Below are 22,399 nucleotides of genomic sequence, written 5' to 3' on the forward strand. Positions count from 1 at the left end.
CAATGACCCGACATGCCTCGCTCGCTATAACGCGTTTCCGTAGGCGCCTAAGAGCCCGCACTAACACAAAATCGATGTAACAATTCAATTAACGTATTCGATCGGGTTTTTAAAAAAATTGTGATGACGATATTAGGATAAGTGCTCACACGCTCAAATATATGGCACTGGGCGAAGTATGCAAACTCATCCACAATTGCCGGGCGATAGGTTAAATTAATTTTAAGCCTAAAAGATTTATACGGACATGAAGGACCAGTTGAATAGATAATATTTCTCAATTAAAGGTCGGAGGGCGCTCGTTCGAATTTCGAATACTATACACTGATTTTAAATAATGTGTTTCGTTTGCCAATGCGAAATGACCGCAGTGTAAATACATTTCTATTACGATGTAACAACATTATGAGTATAAAATTGGAAATGCTGAATTGTTCGGGTTACGGACATCGAGTTATGAAAACAACGAGTAACAAAAATAACCACACTCATATTTTAGAAACCACGCCCACTTTTGCGGAACCACGCTCAAATATTAACTCGATGTTCAATACATTCTTGCTTTTGTTGAAGGTCCACATTTAGCTAACTTGAACTTTAATTATTAGTTAATTGGCAAGATAAAACGTTAAACAAAACAAACCATCTATTGAGTTCACGCACGTTATAAGAAACCGGTGATCTGTGTTGTACCTACTGGGTACATCTACGATATGTCTATGTGTCAAGACAAAATACGAATTGTGGATTTGAAGTGATTATGATATGTTGTGCGACTACGTCACTACGCTACAGAATTTCTTTACGTTCAGAGGCGGCGGGGTCTGCTCACCAACCTCGCGCCGAAAGCAATACCTTACTAGGGGGTCCGGGGCATGCTCCCTCTTAAACATTTTGAAATCTAGACCCTCTGAAGCGCTATTTCTTTCATTTTTGAAGGACAAATTTTGCTGACAGAAAGGGTCTCAGCTTGATTTTGGAGGGGCGACGCCCCCTCCCCCACCATTTTTTCGGAAGAGCGACTATGCACGCGTTGTATGGGACCCTTAACGGACGCGATGAGTCGTGATAACAACCATCCTAACGTAGGCGATGCGCATGTTCGCAACACGTCGAATAACGTGGTAGGTACATTGCAATTTTGCAGGGAAACACGATGAGTAAGTTATTTCTAACAGTAGATGAACATAATGTTAGTGTTACAACACAACTATGGTAAGATTTATTCATGGGGATACCGGGAATACGATTTTAAATGGGGGCGCTATTACAAACAAGTGACACTGTTAAACAGGAACATATAGATAAATGCTGCCTCCTAGAGTCCAAAAGCGGAATCCTACCTCCTCTTGAACGTGCTCCTTTTCTCGGAGGGAAATGTAAATGATTCACTGCACTGTAGTGCCACCAAAAGTCTACTAAGTAGTAGTTACTCAAAATTAATACTACACTTTTATTTACACCATCCAATGTAGTTTCATATCACACCATACGCTGTCTCTATCACATCATACGCTGTCTCTATCACATAACGTGCACTATCTTTCTATCGCACAGGCTTCTCTACCACAGCACATATACTGCTCTACCATATTGCTTGCACAGCTCCATGGCATCACAATCACATCACACAAGCACAGGCACAGCTGTACATCACATCAGATACACAGATAACTCTAGGCATCACAAGTACTGCTCTACCATATCACATGCACTGCTCTACCACATCACATGCACTGCTCTACCACATTACATGCACTGCGACATAACAAGCACAGCTCTACCACATCACATGCACTGCGACATAACAAGCACAGCTCTACCACATCACATGCACTGCGACATAACAAGCACAGCTCCACCACATCACATGCACTGCGACATAACAAGCACAGCTCCACCACATCACATGCACTGCGACATAACAAGCACAGCTCCACCACATCACATGCACTGCCACATAACAAGCACAGCTCTACCACATCACATGCACTGCGACATATCAAGCACAGCTCTACCACATCACATGCACTGCGACATAACAAGCACAGCTCCACCACATCACATGCACTGCGACATAACAAGCACAGCTCTACCACATTACATGCACTGCCACATAACAAGCACAGCTCCACCACATCACATGCACTGCGACATATCAAGCACAGCTCTACCACATCACATGCACTGCGACATAACAAGCACAGCTCCACCACATCACATGCACTGCGACATATCAAGCACAGCTCCACCACATCACATGCACTGCGACATAACAAGCACAGCTCCACCACATCACATGCACTGCGACATAACAAGCACAGCTCCACCACATCACATGCACTGCGACATAACAAGCACAGCTCCACCACATCACATGCACTGCGACATAACAAGCACAGCTCTACCACATTACATGCACTGCCACATAACAAGCACAGCTCCACCACATCACATGCACTGCGACATAACAAGCACAGCTCCACCACATCACATGCACTGCGACATATCAAGCACAGCTCTACCACATCACATGCACTGCGACATAACAAGCACAGCTCCACCACATCACATGCACTGCGACATAACAAGCACAGCTCCACCACATCACATGCACTGCGACATAACAAGCACAGCTCCACCACATCACATGCACTGCGACATAACAAGCACAGCTCCACCACATCACATGCACTGCGACATATCAAGCACAGCTCTACCACATCACATGCACTGCGACATAACAAGCACAGCTCCACCACATCACATGCACTGCGACATAACAAGCACAGCTCCACCACATCACATGCACTGCGACATAACAAGCACAGCTCCACCACATCACATGCACTGCGACATAACAAGCACAGCTCCACCACATCACATGCACTGCGACATAACAAGCACGGCTCCACCACATCACATGCACTGCGACATAACAAGCACAGCTCTACCACATCACATGCACTGCGACATAACAAGCACAGCTCCACCACATCACATGCACTGTGACATAACAAGCACAGCTCCACCACATCACATGCACTGCGACATAACAAGCACAGCTCCACCACATCACATGCACTGCGATATAACAAGCACAGCTCTACCACATCACATGCACTGCCACATAACAAGCACAGCTCTACCACATCACATGCACTGCCACATAACAAGCACAGCTCCACCACATCACATGCACTGCGATATAACAAGCACAGCTCCACCACATCACATGCACTGCGATATAACAAGCACAGCTCCACCACATCACATGCACTGCCACATAACAAGCACAGCTCTACCACATCACATGCACTGCGACATAACAAGCACAGCTCTACCACATCACATGCACTGCGACATAACAAGCACAGCTCCACCACATCACATGCACTTCGACATAACAAGCACAGCTCTACCACATCACATGCACTGCGATATAACAAGCACAGCTCCACCACATCACATGCACTGCGATATAACAAGCACAGCTCCACCACATCACATGCACTGCCACATAACAAGCACAGCTCCACCACATCACATGCACTGCGACATAACAAGCACAGCTCCACCACATCACATGCACTGTGACATAACAAGCACAGCTCCACCACATCACATGCACTTCGACATAACAAGCACAGCTCTACCACATCACATGCACTGCCACATAACAAGCACAGCTCCACCACATCACATGCACTGCGACATATCAAGCACAGCTCAACCACATCACATGCACTGCGACATAACAAGCACAGCTCCACCACATCACATGCACTGCGACATAACAAGCACGGCTCCACCACATCACATGCACTGCGACATAACAAGCACAGCTCCACCACATCACATGCACTGCGACATAACAAGCACAGCTCCACCACATCACATGCACTGCGACATAACAAGCACAGCTCCACCACATCACATGCACTGCGACATAACAAGCACGGCTCCACCACATCACATGCACTGCGACATAACAAGCACAGCTCCACCACATCACATGCACTGCGACATAACAAGCACAGCTCCACCACATCACATGCACTGCGACATAACAAGCACGGCTCCACCACATCACATGCACTGCGACATATCAAGCACAGCTCTACCACATCACATGCACTGCCACATAACAAGCACAGCTCCACCACATCACATGCACTGCGACATAACAAGCACGGCTCCACCACATCACATGCACTGCGACATAACAAGCACAGCTCCACCACATCACATGCACTGCGACATAACAAGCACAGCTCTACCACATCACATGCACTGCCACATAACAAGCACAGCTCCACCACATCACATGCACTGCGACATAACAAGCACAGCTCCACCACATCACATGCACTGCGACATAACAAGCACAGCTCTACCACATCACATGCACTGCCACATAACAAGCACAGCCCCAACCACATCACATGCACTGCCACATAACAAGCACAGCTCCACCACATCACATGCACAGCCACATAACAAGCACAGCTCCACCACATTACATGCACTGCGACATATCAAGCACAGCTCTACCACATCACATGCACTGCGACATAACAAGCACAGCTCCACCACATCACATGCACTGTGACATAACAAGCACAGCTCCACCACATCACATGCACTGCCACATAACAAGCACAGCTCCACCACATCACATGCACTGCGACATATCAAGCACAGCTCTACCACATCACATGCACTGCGACATAACAAGCACAGCTCTACCACATCACATGCACTGCCACATAACAAGCACAGCTCCACCACATCACATGCACTGCGACATAACAAGCACAGCTCCACCACATCACATGCACTGCGACATAACAAGCACAGCTCCACCACATCACATGCACTGCGACATAACAAGCACAGCTTCACCACATCACATGCACTGCGACATAACAAGCACAGCTCCACCACATCACATGCACTGCGACATAACAAGCACAGCTTCACCACATCACATGCACTGCGACATAACAAGCACAGCTCCACCACATCACATGCACTGCCACATAACAAGCACAGCTCCACCACATCACATGCACTGCGACATATCAAGCACAGCTCTACCACATCACATGCACTGCCACATAACAAGCACAGCTCTACCACATCACATGCACTGCGACATAACAAGCACAGCTCCACCACATCACATGCACTGCGACATAACAAGCACGGCTCCACCACATCACATGCACTGCGACATATCAAGCACAGCTCTACCACATCACATGCACTGCGACATAACAAGCACAGCTCCACCACATCACATGCACTGCCACATAACAAGCACAGCTCCACCACATCACATGCACTGCGACATATCAAGCACAGCTCCACCACATCACATGCACTGCCACATAACAAGCACAGCTCCACCACATCACATGCACTGCCACATAACAAGCACAGCTCCACCACATCACATGCACTGCGACATATCAAGCACAGCTCTACCACATCACATGCACTGCGACATAACAAGCACAGCTCTACCACATCACATGCACTGCGACATAACAAGCACGGCTCCACCACATCACATGCACTGCGACATATCAAGCACAGCTCTACCACATCACATGCACTGCGACATAACAAGCACAGCTCCACCACATCACATGCACTGCGACATAACAAGCACAGCTTCACCACATCACATGCACTGCGACATAACAAGCACGGCTCCACCACATCACATGCACTGCGACATATCAAGCACAGCTCTACCACATCACATGCACTGCGACATAACAAGCACAGCTCCACCACATCACATGCACTGCGACATAACAAGCACAGCTCTACCACATCACATGCACTGCGACATAACAAGCACGGCTCCACCACATCACATGCACTGCGACATATCAAGCACAGCTCTACCACATCACATGCACTGCGACATAACAAGCACAGCTCCACCACATCACATGCACTGCGACATAACAAGCACGGCTCCACCACATCACATGCACTGCGACATATCAAGCACAGCTCTACCACATCACATGCACTGCGACATAACAAGCACAGCTCCACCACATCACATGCACTGCGACATAACAAGCACAGCTCAACCACATCACATGCACTGCGACATAACAAGCACAGCTCTACCACATCACATGCACTGCGACATAACAAGCACAGCTCCACCACATCACATGCACTGCGACATAACAAGCACAGCTCAACCACATCACATGTACTGCGACATAACAAGCACAGCTCCACCACATCACATGCACTGCGACATAACAAGCACAGCTCCACCACATTACATGCACTGCCACATAACAAGCACAGCTCTACCACGTTACATGCACTGCCACATAACAAGCACAGCTCCACCACATCACATGCACTGCGACATAACAAGCACAGCTCCACCACATCACATGCACTGCGACATAACAAGCACAGCTCCACCACATCACATGCACTGCGACATAACAAGCACAGCTCTACCACATCACATGCACTGCGACATAACAAGCACGGCTCCACCACATCACATGCACTGTGACATAACAAGCACAGCTCTACCACATCACATGCACTGCGACATAACAAGCACAGCTCCACCACATTACATGCACTGCCACATAACAAGCACAGCTCTACCACATTACATGCACTGCCACATAACAAGCACAGCTCCACCACATCACATGCACTGCGACATAACAAGCACAGCTCCACCACATCACATGCACTGCGACATAACAAGCACAGCTCCACCACATCACATGCACTGCGACATAACAAGCACAGCTCCACCACATCACATGCACTGCGACATAACAAGCACAGCTCCACCACATCACATGCACTGCGACATAACAAGCACAGCTCAACCACATTACATGCACTGCAACATAACAAGCACAGCTCCACCACATCACACGCACTGCTGTACTACATAACAAGCACAGATCAACCACATCACATGCACTGCCACATCATAAACACAGTTCTACCACATAACGAGTACTGCTCTACCACACAAGCACAGATCAACCACATCACATGCACTGCTCTACCACATCACAAGCACTGCTCTACCACATAACAAGCACAGATCAACCACATCACAAGCACTGCTCTACCACATAACAAGCACAGATCAACCACATCACAAGCACTGCTCTACCACATAACATGCACAGCTCTACCACATAACAAGCACAGCTCTACCGCATAACAAGCACTGCTCTACCACATAACAAGCACAGTTCTACCACATCACATGCACTGCCACATGAGCACAGCTCTACTACATAACAAGCACAGCTCTACCGCATCACAAGCACTGCTCTACCACATAACAAGCACAGTTCTACCACATCACATGCACTGCCACATGAGCACTGCTCTACCACATAACATGCACAGCTCTACCACATAACAAGCACAGCTCTACCGCATAACAAGCACTGCTCTACCACATAACAAGCACAGTTCTACCACATCACATGCACTGCCACATGAGCACTGCTCTACCACATAACAAGCACTGCTCTACCGCATAACAAGCACAGCTCTACCACATAACAAGCACTGCTCTACCACATAACAAGCACAGTTCTACCACATAAGCACAGTTCTACCACACAACAAGCACAGCTCTACCACATAACAAGCACAGCTCTACCACATAACAAGCACAGCTCTACCACATAACAAGCACTGCTCTACCACATATCAAGCACAGCTCTACCACATATCAAGCACAAGTGTACCACATAACAAGCACAGCTCTACCACATAACAAGCACAGATCAACCACATCACATGCACTGCCACATCATAAACACAGTTCTACCACACAACGAGCACAGCTCTACCACATAACGAGTACTGCTCTACCACATAACAAGCACAGATCAACCACATCACATGCACTGCTCTACCACATCACAAGCACTGCTCTACCACATAACAAGCACAGATCAACCACATCACAAGCACTGCTCTACCACATAACAAGCACTGCTCTACCACATCACATGCACAGCTCTACCGCATAACATGCACAGCTCTACCGCATAACAAGCACAGCTCTACCGCATAACATGCACAGCTCTACCGCATAACATGCACAGCTCTACCGCATAACAAGCACAGCTCTACCGCATAACAAGCACTGCTCTACCACATAACAAGCACAGTTCTACCACATAACAAGCACAGCTATACCACATAACAAACACAGTTCTACCACATAACAAGCACAAGTCTACCACATAACAAGCACAAGTCTACCACATATCAAGCACAGCTCTACCACATATCAAGCACAGCTCTACCACATATCAAGCACAGCTCTACCGCATATCAAGCACAGCTCTACCGCATATCAAGCACAGCTCTACCACATAACAAGCACTGCTCTACCACATATCAAGCACAGCTCTACCACATATCAAGCACAGCTCTACCACATATCAAGCACTGCTCTACCACATATCAAGCACTGCTCTACCACATAACAAGCACAGCTCTACCACATAGCAAGCACTGCTCTACCACATAACAAGCACAGCTCTACCACATAACAAGCACAGCTCTACGACGTAAGTACAACAGCTCTACCACATTACAAGTACAGCTCTACCACATATCAAGCACTGCTCTACCACATATCAAGCACAGCTCTACCACATATCAAGTACAGCTCTACCACATAACAAGCACAGCTCTACCACATAACAAGAACAGCTCTACCACATATCAAGCACTGCTCTACCACATATCAAGCACTGCTCTACCACATATCAAGCACTGCTCTACCACATATCAAGCACTGCTCTACCACATATCAAGCACTGCTCTACCACATAACAAGAACAGCTCTACCACATAGCAAGCACTGCTCTACCACATAACAAGCACAGCTCTACCACATAAGTACAGCTCTACCACATTACAAGAACAGCTCTACAACATAACAAGCACAGCTCTACCACATAACAAGCACAGCTCTGCCACATAAGTACAGCTCTACCACATTACAAGTACAGCTCTACCACATAACAAGCACAGCTCTACCACATAACAAGCACAGCTCTACCACATAAGTACAGCTCTACCACATTACAAGTACAGCTCTACCACATAACAAGCACAGCTCTACCACATAACAAGCACAGCTCTACCACATAAGTACAGCTCTACCACATAAGTACAGCTCTACCACATTACAAGCACCAACAAATATTTGTCATATGCAAAATAAATAACTAGATTTTCATGGAAAACTTTGAAACAAAAAGTTTATTGCAAGAAATTGCCGATATTTTGGACAATAAGTAATTCGTCGAACTAAGATATCAAACTCTAACCTAAATTATTCCTATAAACATGATAGTTGAAAAATGCACCAATTTGGGCAAAATAAATCAAGTGAAAAATACACCCTGAATAATCTCAATTATGGAGAGTATCCACCCACTCCTTTCTCACCTAATCAAGCCGAAACTGAACAATATGTACCAGTAATCTATTCAAGACATCTGTACTTTGATATAGAGCTGTACAAACACAAAGACTGATGCAATATCTTTTTTTAAATCAAAAGTACAAAGATCTTGTATAAGCAGTGTTACATGAAAACAAAGAGTTAAAAAAAATGACCACACCCTTATTTTAGAAACTAGGCCCACTTTTGCAAAACCACGCCCAAATTGTAACATGTGGTTCAATTAACAGTTAACAGAACTTTGAGTTTGGGCAACATATAATTTTGTTTTTGTTGAACGTCCACATCTAGTAACTCAAACTTATGGTAAATTAACCGTTAACCAAATCTTGTATGTGCACTGATACAAGCACCTAAAAACAAACAAAAAATATTTATCTGAGATAAAACTTAAAACAGAATTTCGAGAAAGTTATTTTTGTTGTTGAAAAATTCAAGCATAGATCAAACCAAAAACATATGCGTGTGTTGCTAAAGTTCATTTTCATTACGTAACAAGTTTCAAAGTAAGAAATTTGAACACAAGGCTATTCCTTAAAGTACAGGTACTTCCCTGTAACAAAGTGCCACAATAAACAAATAAATGACTATATATGATATTTTACCAGACATATTATACATGCATATTTTAATATGTATTCCAAAAGCTGGCTCAGATTCTTCAGCTTGCAGTCCGATTCACAAGTATGTTAACATAAAACAAGGTACTATTAAACCTAACACTGAAAAAACTAATAACACAATGACAACTACAAGGCAAAAAAACACTCATGTAAAAAATATTCAGAAAATCTATAAATTGAAATAAATACCAAAGTAAATATTACTGTATAGTCTTTTGTAGACATAGACCTGTCACGGTATTTCATCAACTAGCCCAATGCACTGGCTAATTAAACACTCCACAATATGTACGTAGATATGCCTAACTACACAATGCGTCCATGGTGTGCCCAACTACACAATATGTAGGTAGATATGCCTAACTATACAATATGTAGGTAGATATGCCTAACTACACAATATGTAGGTAGATATGCCTAACTACACAATATGTAGGTAGATATGCCTAACTACACAATATGTAGGTAGATATGCCTATCTACACAATGTGTCCATGATATGCCTAACTACTCAATATGTCCATGGTGTGCCTAACTATAAGTCTGGATATACTTACTTGTAAATTACACAAAATGTCCACAATATGCCTAGGAAAGCAATAATTATGACCTCGCTTAATCAGAAAGCGTTATGCTTTGTTTTCTGTGCTTTTATTCTTTTTACAGAATTGTATTGCTAATCACATTCCTTATTCTAGTTACACTGACAACATCTTCATGGAATTTTTTTCCATGGCTATTTATCAGATTTCCTGTAATTTATAAATAATAGTTTTATTGAAAAACATATAGTACCTATCGGAATTGTGGCAGGGACTGATTTAAGATTTCGCGAACACCCCTCATTGACAATTAGTTGGTGCTTAGAGAATGGGTATGTACGATATATATAGACATGCCTAACTACAACAAATATATGCCTAACTTTACAGAATGTTCATAAGCCGAGTGTGCATAACTGATATGCCTAACTACGATAAATCTATGCCTAACTTTACAGGATGTTCATAAGCCAATCACGAGTGTGCATAACTGATATGCCTAACTTCACGAGATATTCATGGGATATTCCTGATCCAACTATACATACATGTTGTATATGAAATTAAACAATACTGAACACTTGAACACTCAATTGATATCTATCTAGAGTCTTTAACTGAAGTTCTTGTTGATTTTCCACTTCGGCGGTTTCTGTTTGATACCTGCTAAATAAAAATAATACACAAATCAAAGAAAGCTTAGAAAGAACTCCCGTGTGCTGAGAGTATTGGAGACACATTAAAAATTAATTCAAATTACTTGAACTTGAGATGTTGAAGGAAACGTAGAAAACTAATTATGCAAATAAGGTAACTAATATGAACAGATTTAAGTGTAAAACTAATAAGGTCTGCACAATGTACCAAGTTTCATTGAAATGTGATTAGAACCAAGAAAATATTAATTATTATAATAATTAGAGAATTAATATGAACAGATTTTAACCCAAAATTAATCAGGCTGTCTATTGTCTTTGAGCATTTATGTAAGTTTTATTCAAATGTGATGATCAATACTTGAGATATCAGTATTAATTAATTATGTTAATTAAGAAGCATAAATATTTACCAAAAACTAATATGGGGTATAGTCCTAGGTTCATTGAAATGTGATGAGTACTCTTTAAAAGTTTCATTGAAATCCAATGAGTGGTTTTTAGACATCAGTGCAACAGCCATAGAACAGCAAAATAATAACTAATTATGCAAATTAGGTAATTAATAGGTAAAATTATTTATTCCAAAATTAATCAGGTCTCTGCATAGTCCTAGAAAATCTATGTCACGATTAGTACTTGAGATATCAGGTGAAAAGCTGAAAATTAACTAATTATGCTAATAAGGTGATTAATATGCACAAATATTTACCCAAAAACGAATTAGGTCTCTGCATTGTCCTCAAGTAACAATGTACCAAGTTTCATTGAAATGTGATCATTACTACTCGAAATATCAAAAGCTGAAAATTAATTAATTATGCAAATTAGGTAATTAATTACCCTAAAACTATCAGGTCTGTGCAGTATCATATGACATCTATGTACCAAGTTTTATTGAAATGTTATGATTAGTACTTGAGATATCAGTGAAAAAGCCGAAAATTGATTAATCATTATGTAAATTAGGTAGTTAATAATATTAACAGATTTTTACTCAAAACTAATCAAATCTGCACATTAGTTCAGAGCATCTATGTGCCAAGTTTCATTGAAATCCAATGAGTGGTTCTTCAAAAATCAGTGGAACAGTCATAGAACAGCTAAAAATCAGCTAATTATCATGCAAATTAGGTAATTAATATTCATAGACTTTTACCAAAGGCTAATCAACTCAGCGCATTTTCCCAGAGCATCTATGTACCAAGTTTCACCAAAATTTGATTCGTGGTTCTTGAGATAACGGTGGAACAAAAAAAGTGACATACATACATACATACATACAGACATACATACAGACAGGGTAACTGCAAAGACTCCCTTTTGTGCTTCGCACACAGGAGTCAAAAAAGGCATGGGTTAGGCTAACAAACACAGAATGAAAAAAAAACGTCATGAAATGAAAAAATCTGACAACTACACCGCATCAGATAAAGGAACCTACATATCAAGTACCGATCAAAGCAATTAAATAATGATCAACAAGTCATTGTCAATGACATGTCCCCGTTCCATTCATATTTGAGTGACATATACATTCAAAGCAGATCATGACCGAAATCTCAGACCACTTTCAGTGGTCTGATCCGAAATGCACCTGCATATGTACAACACATTGTATGATGTGTGTGAAGTCTGGTCTTGATCTGATCAGGCATGTCCGAGATATGGATCAAAAACTAAATTCTTTAAAACAAAATGGCTGCCAGTCGGCCATTTTGAACTTGATCCGCAGAAAAAATTGGTGTGCATCAAGCTTATATTATGTTTAATATATGCACTAAATCTGAACAAAATCCATTCATGCACGACTGAGATCCGGTTCTGGAATTGTGAAAATATGTGATTTTGATGCATTTTCAGCCTTAAATGGCCATCATTCAGCTATTGCTAAGCGGATCATGAAACAAATGCACATATCAATTTGTGACATGATGTACCATGTGTGTGTGAAGTTTGAACTTGATCAATCCAGACATGTCTCGGATACGGATCCAGAACTGAATTCTTTAAAACAAAATGGCCGCCAGTCGGCCATTTCGAACTTGATCCGAAAAAAAAAAAGACGTGCATCAAGGTCCTATTATGTTTAATGTATTTACCAAATTTGAACAAAATCCGTCCATGCATAACTGAGATCATTACGTCCGAACCGGGACTAAAAATAAATTCATTGTGACCTAAATCCCTTGTTTGTAAATGTACCAATAGTTTGTGGACACCTATTTTATTTTCACAACATAACATTATTGCCCAGCCGACTAGACACTATATGGCTAATGATATATGTAACTAATCTACCCTGATGTTGCGGTTTGTGCATGCACGGAGCTAAGTAAAAAGAGTTCCAGGGTGCAAGATATTGACAATACAGTCCCAGTACTTCTCTTTTTGTAATACCAGCTATTGGCAGTTTTGTTCTGTATCATTGAAAGATATTTGTCAGTGCCTAAACAAACTGAAATTTCAAGTTCAGTGTCATACATGCGTGAATCCTTTTTATTCTGAGAGAAAAGGCCCAGCAGAAGAGACAATTAAAATGGCATTCGTTGCATTGTCGATTAGTTTTCACAGCGTGTGCTCCAGATATGTTATTTGTTGGAAACAAATAGAACACAATTTATGATCATAACAATACCGTAACTTTATTAGTTGACAGGAAGAGTGTTTCACTGTTGACAGCAAGCGATATAAACTCTCCCAAAAACCATGAGAGTCGATCAAAACATGTCAATAAGTCCTTTCAAAGTGTAGCGTAGAAAGGTAGCACATGGAATTAACACTTCCAGTTGAAAAATAACATCTGGTTACCAAGGTAGTGACTGGGCGGATCTCAACATAATCACATACCTTTTTATTGTCATAATCACTTTCTCTTTGTGGAAAGTTACTTCTCGTTGGGCGGTTAGGAAAATTAGTCTTCACATGTCTGGTATCACCAAATGAATGAGTACCCCGGGGTCCACTGTTTGGAATAAAAAAAAGAGACTGACATCAATTAAATATAAACTCAATCAATAAATTCAGAAGTATATATACATGTCATAATTTTACCATCATCTGAATCATACAGTTTTGACACTTCAATGTAAACATGAGCCTATGCTCGACTCTGAGTAGTTATATATTTGATCTCGGTAAAATAGATAGATCTTATTGGACATGTTCCAATCAAAGTTGAGATAAAAACAAAAGAATGGAATGTCAACTTGCCAAAGAGGGCGCACTTTGATTCACACTGGCTGACAGGATGTATTTCATGTGATTTAATTTATTATTCATGCATGACTCATGCTCAGGAAACAATAATAAGAAGTCATATGGAAACAAGTTAACCTTTGAAAGCCAGCACTTTTCCTGACATCAATGTAAAATTTTATTTTAAATTATTATGGTTAAAAAGTGATAAAGTAGTTTACTACTAAAAAAGTGCATCTCACACTTAAATTTCTACAGAATCAACCGATGTACCGATAAAGTGCATCAACCATCTTTTCAATCTGAGTTATAAAAAAAATTTTTGAGATAGATAACCAGCTCGAGTACTCTCAGACACATCCAATAGGTGATTTTCCATTCAATGCAAGATGTAGCAAAATGTGTGAAGGACGTGGATCAAATGATTTTATTATTAACTTGTATTTATTTTTTATAGTTCAATGTCAATGCCTACTGTAGAAACGTTTAATTTCGCATGTGTTTAATTTAACTGTTTTGAGCTGTCCAAAGATTTCGTGGATTTTTGGAAAATAAAACAAAGGGTCACACCACATGAAGCAGTCAGTCAATGTCTTGTTGTTTTCAGACACGTGCAGCCTTCAACCAGTATTACACAACAACTATTTGCAGCTCATTGCAGTCTGGCACCTATTTACTGTATCCTTTATATTAAATACTAAGCTTTTGGACACTCCTCGATAAATTCGCAAAATTAAAACCACGCGAATAATTTCTACTTCTACAGTATCTTTCAGAAAGAAATATGGCATTGAGATGTGCTTACTTAATCAAAATCAAAGAAAGCTTAGAAAGAACTCTCGTGTGCTGAGAGTATTAAAGACACATTAAAAATTAATTAAAAATTACTTGTACAAGAGATATTGATGGAAAAGCTGAAAACTAATTATGTAAATCAGGTAACTAATATGAACAGAACAGAACAAAAAAATTATGAATTATTATGCTAACTAGAGAATTAATATGAACAAATTTTAACCCAAAATTAATCAGGCCGACTATTGTTCTAGAGCATTTATGTACCAAATTTTATTCAAATGTGATGATCAGAAATTGAGATATCAGTGTTAATTAATTATGTTAATTAGGTGATTAATAAGCATAAATATTTACCAAAAACTAATTGGGTCTCTGCATAGTTCTCTTTAAAAGTTTCATTAAAATCTTAAGTACCAAGTGTCATTGAAATGTGATGATTACTGTTTGAAATATCAAAAGCTGAAAATTAATTAATTATGCAAATTAGGTAATTAATATGTACTGATATTACCCTAAAAACTATCAGGTCTGTGCAGTGTCCTATGACATCTATGTACCAAGTGTCATTGAAATGTGATGATTACTACTTGAAATATCAAAAGCTGAAAATTAATTAATTAGGCAAATTAGGTAATTAATATGTACTCATATTACCCTGAAAACTATCAGGTCTGTGCAGTGTCCTATGACATCTATGTGCCAAATCTCATTGAAATGTGATAATTACTACTTGAAATATCAAAAGCTGAAATTTAATTAATTATGCAAATTAGGTAATTAATATGTACTGATATTACTCTAAAAACTATCAGGTCTGTGCAGTGTCCTATGATATATATATGCCAAGTTTCATTGAAATGTGATGATTACTACTTGAAATATCAAAAGCTGAAAATTAATTAATTATGCAAATTAGGCAACTATTATGTACTCATATTATCCTAAAAACTATCAGGTCTGTGCAGTGTCCTATGACATCTATGTACCAAGTATCATTGAAATGTGATGATTACTACTTGAGATATCAGTGGAAAAGCCAAAAATTGATTAATCATTATGCAAATTAGGTAATTAATATTGCACAGATTTTTACCCAAAACTAATCAAATCTGCGCATTAGTTTGGAGCATCTATATGCCAAGTTTCATCAAAATCCAATGAGTGATTCTTTAGATATCAGTAGAACAGTCATGGAACAGCTAAAAATCAGCTAATTATCATGCAAATTAGGTAATTAATATGCATGGATTTTTACCAAAACCTAATCAAGTCTGCGCATTTGGCCAAGAGCATCTATGCACCAAGTTTTATCAAAAATCAATGTATGGTTCTTGAGATATCAGTGGAACAGACACACATGCACATACACACACATACACACACATACACACACAGACACACAGACAGACACACAGACAGACACAGACAGACACAGACACACAGACAGACACACAGACAGACACAGACACACAGACAGACACAGACAGACACACTAACTGCAAAGACTCCCTTTTTGTGCTTCGCACACAGGAGTCAAAAATAGTTTTGCGTTTGTTATAGAGGATCTCCAATGAGTGACCGTGTAATATCGGATTTATTAAACGAGTGTAGTAATAGGAACATATGAAAATTACTACACGAGTTTAATAAATCAGATATTACACGGTCACAAATTTGAGATCCTATTTATCACATGTATTCTTTTTTGTTGTAATTCAAAGCCAAATGTTTCCACTGTCGTCGGCAGCCGAAATCGACAACGCAAACACTGGGCGCATTGATTCGGTCGAACAAGTAAAAGTGAAGAGTCATTGAAGAGACAAAAGCGATCAAAAAGAACTTTAATAAAGGTCCAAACACCAAACTAGTTAGAATACAAATAAACAAATTACATTATTTTTAACTTAAATACTTAAAGCGAAAAACGAAAGCAGTAAAAACTATTAAATACATCAAAAAGCTGTAGGAACTACAAGTATTTATCGGGGGTTTCCCCGTCACTCCATGACGTCATTGACATGGTCCACGAGATCAAACATGGAAGTCAACGCTGCGTCGATTGAAAGTTATTATTTAGTTCTCATCTGATGACTGAGAGGAATCAAACACATATATCCGACGTCTTTTCGGTGGAATTGTTGAACTATCATTGTTGGCAATGTTGTAATGTACGTGTACATTAAATACTCCGCCGGAAATGGGGCCTCCAAATATCGGTGTGGATTGTGAACTCAAGGTCGAGGCATGATGGCTGATATTGGTTGATGTCAACTGGGACGCGATGTTACGTTGTGGTTGAGGTTGCATAACAGAAGGTATTGATGTTTGGCACGGGTTTGATGTGCTATAGTTAGGGGTGGCTACTTGATTATTCAAAATGCCAGAAATTTCTCTGTGTTGGTTTTCTGATATAGTGCTGTAGGCATTGACGGACTGAATGTTACGATGACCGGAGATCTGCATTATTTGTGTCGGTGGTATATTTTGGTCACTTAATTTCTGGATGAGATGCTTTCTGGCACTATGATTTGTGAGGCGTTTGTTTGGGGGTAAATTTGCCGCAGTTGCCATATTTTTCATCAGGGAACCTATTTTATTAATTCCGATAGGCTGGTGACGGAACCACTGCTCACCCGGTCTGGGCAGTCCGCGAGAATGCGTGGCGATGTAGTATGGGTCGTCACTATTTGTGTAACTAGCTGGTCGTAAACTGAGGTATTTTTTGAAAATAGCAACTGGACATCTTCTGGGATTCGCAGGGACGTCCCACATCTTTGGCTTCACTTTTCTGGTATCCCTTGGATTTTCTCCAGTCCGAGTTTTAGTTTGCCGTTCAGAGAACTCAAGATATTCACGACCGCTACTATCAGTACATAGGCTCACATTTCCCCAACACATGTTACAAATCTATATGGTCGTGAAGGCCCGGCCTCGGCGCCGTCGCTGTCAGTGGTCTGTGTTGTCGCTTCACCCAAGGAAGCATTTTCTGTGACGAAAAGAAATGTTACATTTGTTATTATAAATATAAAAATAAATTCATGTTGTGGAATCATTTTATTTAGTACTCGCAGTATTGTGATGTATTTTTACCCAATGCATTATGCGATCATACAATATGCTGAGTGATCATGATCTCAGTTTATCAGTTCTGACGAAAGAAAAAAACGTAAACGTACCTTCACTTGGTCTTTCTTGCTCATCATTCATAAATTCTGTCACGTCTATATCAAAAGTATTGACTAAGTCGCCCATATGTATCATGATTTTGAACGTTCGATCAGCTGAAGGTTTGTTTACTTTGAGATGCAAATTTGTACGATTGACAGAAGACGAAACATTGTCATGCCCGAACTATTTTCGGGTTGGGAGAATTGAGACTGTGATTAATATCTTTAATATTTTGTTTATTTAACAGCGATAAAATCAGAGATTATATAGCATCTAAAAATCTAATAAGTATAATATGTAATAATTTCTACATAATTTGTCATTAAAATCTGCCTCATCATAAGTGTTGCATAATTCAGTACTAACTTTGCTGATTAGGTCAAAGGTGAAATTAGCTGTATTGGCCAATCACATCACAGACTTAAAGTGTGACGTCACTTTCAAAGTGTGTAATACCAAAAATATCACACGGGTGTTATTACACCGAAAGTGCATGATACATGTGATAAAAATTCCTATGCAATGTTTTGATACCACTGGGATGATATGACTTTTGTTTGTCCCGTATTTCTGTTTGATTTCAACCTTTTCCCCACCAGACTTTCGCTCCCAAATTTGTCTGCACTTTTTTTCTCATATTCTTCAATATTTGTGGTAATGAACCCTAATTTTGGAGCCGACAGACAAAATTTGAGTACATTTTCCATTTTTATTTCAATAATTTGGCTATTTTTGTCCCAATCTTCTGAAGGAAAGTGCAGACTATAAACGGGACTATTTTGGACTGGTGGTGAAAAGGTTAACATAGGATCTCACAGTGAATTCACTTAGGTCCAGCCATTTTTTACAAATATTGTAATTATTAGATCTTTATGAATCTGGCAAATTATCCTTAATTCAATAACCTCAATTAAGGTTACTGTGGAATACTTTTATTTTCGCTGATTTTTGATGAGTTTAATGTGAAATAAAGGAAAAAAAGTATATTTGCTAGAATTTATTTTCACAGAATCATCCCTTCAGCGAAAATAGCGAAAATAAATTCCAAGCGAAAATAAAGTATTCTACAGTATACATAATTATGAGCATGTCCAGTTTTTATTATAACATATTTTGTGATTTATATATTTGCTAAAAATTATCATAAAAATTGTTTGACCAGTTTTGGTACATTTTTCATTCTGTCATGGCAACTGATGATGCTTGTCACATAAATAATAGTCGTATTATTTTAGAATAATTTACCTGGGTTTGACTGTCTGGTCCTCGGGAGCCAATGGAGAGTTAGTGACAGGGTTTCTTCCTTCTTCCCAGACATCATCATCAAATGGTTTGTTGGATTTACTCGTAGGGTTCACCTCATCTGTATCTCCAAATGATGAAGGCTTCAACTGGTTGTCTTGGTAAACTATAAATGAGATGAATACATGAGGCAATTAAGAGAGAATAGAGACAGTGTGGATGGTGTCAGATCTGTTGACATCTAGAAAAGACAGAATTACTATCATTGTAGAACTTGGAAGTACTTTCAGTTTTATTTTTTAGTAATTCATAGAAACACTGAAAATAACGTTGTTTGCCTGTTATATTGTTTTTGTTACGTCATTGAGACACTGAATCTCTGAACTGTACTATATTACACCTGATTAGAGTCAGCCATTGTAGAAAGCCATTTTTGTGGCGGATTCTGTAATATAGGAACTCAAAAACTAGTACACTTTAAACATGTAGATCAAGTCTGTTCTCATTGTTTTAGACATGACAGTTCCTGTTGTGCAATAATAAAAAACAGTGAAACCAGTCAGCTATTGATAATTAGTCCAGACATGTCAGGAAATATGGCTCTGAAACAGCATTTAAAAACAAAATCGGTCATCTATGTCGAATGTTGCATTATAAGTTTGAACAAAATCTGTCATACATTGGTCCCAGAATGGCCGAAATGCTTGATTATGATGAATTTTTAGCACTAAAATGGCCACCAATTTGGCCATCCTGATCTTATGAATAAAATAAATGCATATGCATATATCTTGAGATGTCAAGTTTGAATACGAGTGGATGGACAGATGCACAGAAGTCAATGTTTTTTGGACTTCTTTCAAATGAAGAACAAAATGGCCGCCATTTTGAACTAAATAGCGAAATGAAATGCATCAGGAACTAAATATACCCCCCCGGTAAGTGATGTCGGTATCAAGTTTAAAACATGGTAGATGATCAAATGTTGAACTTTGGTGTTTCTTGGACAAAAACAGACACTAATCAGACAAATGTCAACAAAACAAAGAACAGAACATTGTGCTTATGAATATTCCCGTACTCGACCGCGTTAGCGCCCAGGGGCCTCAACTCAGAAAATCACGGTTTTGTAGGGGTGGGCGCTTACCCGAGCACCCCTCTCGAAAAAGAGTGCAAATGAAAATTTTGATTCATCAAGTGACAGATTACGTCTTTGAGGGAAAATCAAATTACTAAATTAATTGCGTCGTCATTGATTTTCACAATGAAGAAACAGAAATGATCACAAAAAATACGCACATTTTATTACAATATTAATTACGTACCATAATTTACGGAATTAAAAACATTTGAGTCTGTTGGAACACAGTCGAAGTCAAAATTGTCATATTATTTCCACTGACGAAGTTGTTGGATCGTACGCAAACTCTTGATGAAAATCACTTTCCGCCATGATGCAATTGCAGATTTGACCTGCAGCAGCGTCCTTTGATCTAATGGGTCAAGTTGGTTATTAACTAATCAGAATGCTGTGTTGTACTGACGCAATTCTTCGAAAATTCCCGAAGACTTTCCGGTAACGCAATGCGGAAGTGAATAATCGATGTCGAAGTACGATCTGTTGGAATTGATTTCAGTGAATAAACGACATGGTTTTTCCAAAATACTAGTAACTAGCCATTTTTGAGAGGTAAACTGAATATTTATCGCATTTTACTTATTTTAACAGGTCATTGTCGAAGCGTAGTTTACGCACGGTTACCGTGTTCTACGCATTCACAACATGTTCACAGCGATCGATATCCACGCTGTATCATATAAAAACGATTACCAAGATTTGTTACGCAAGACCAAGTTTTAAATTAGTTGCATTTTGAAGGGGTGGGTGCTTTGCCGAATGTGACCCCAAATATAAAAACTGCGCAAAAGTGGGCGCTTGCCCGGGCATGGGCGCAACGCGGTCGAGTACGGTATTATAAATTTTGAACAAATTAGTCCATGCATATCCAAGTTATGAAGTTGTCTGACACTCAGACTTTCAGGTGGAATCCAAACAAGTCTGTTTCTGACTACTTTCGACAGGGACAAATACTGATGAAGCAAAGGTCAAAAACTTTTTACATACAGGACTTACCACACTTAGCATTATAAGATGCATCAGTTTGTACTGGTGGTGACTCTTCCCATACTTCTGAAGCGTTGACAACGCCGTGTTCTCCACCCCTAGGTGGCAATACCGGAGTAGATGTGTGCTGGGTTGATGATTGATCCAGCCCGTGGACACCAGATGACAGTAACGGCTTTGATCTGACACTGTATATGGGTGTAGGATTGTGTTTCACAGCAAATGAGGCTGATCTACTCGGAGAAAGTGGCTGTGAATATGACTGATCAATGCAAGATTCTAGTGACTGTCTTGGTGGGATATGTAAAGGCAGTCTGTCCTGATTCATACCAAATCTCTGAGGTACCACCATGAATTGACGAGCTGGTGGTGATCTTGGTAATGAGAAGCGATTTGGTGGTAGCATAACTGGTACATTGGCTGAATAGTCTGGTCGCATCCAATGTTGAGATGCTGTCGGCAGATATACTGGACGAATATCACTTTGAAATACTGCTCTACTGAACTGCTCGAATGGTATGCTTTGCTGG

General features: G+C 40.0%; 1 long non-coding RNA gene across 1 annotated transcript; it reads right to left on the reverse strand.

The window, feature by feature from the left end:
* Nucleotides 1-14,188: 14,188 nt before the first annotated feature.
* Nucleotides 14,189-22,049, reverse strand: LOC100372159 (uncharacterized). The gene is made up of 3 exons (XR_014931325.1): nt 21,879-22,049; nt 19,748-19,910; nt 14,189-14,303 (listed from the first exon to the last, which is right to left on the reverse strand). It is a non-coding gene; the product is annotated as an uncharacterized LOC100372159 (long non-coding RNA).
* Nucleotides 22,050-22,399: the final 350 nt, after the last annotated feature.

The sequence above is a fragment of the Saccoglossus kowalevskii genome, chromosome 13 (assembly GCF_978046115.1).
Source record: "Saccoglossus kowalevskii chromosome 13, keSacKowa6.1, whole genome shotgun sequence".
NCBI classification, from domain to species: Eukaryota; Metazoa; Hemichordata; class Enteropneusta; family Harrimaniidae; genus Saccoglossus; species Saccoglossus kowalevskii.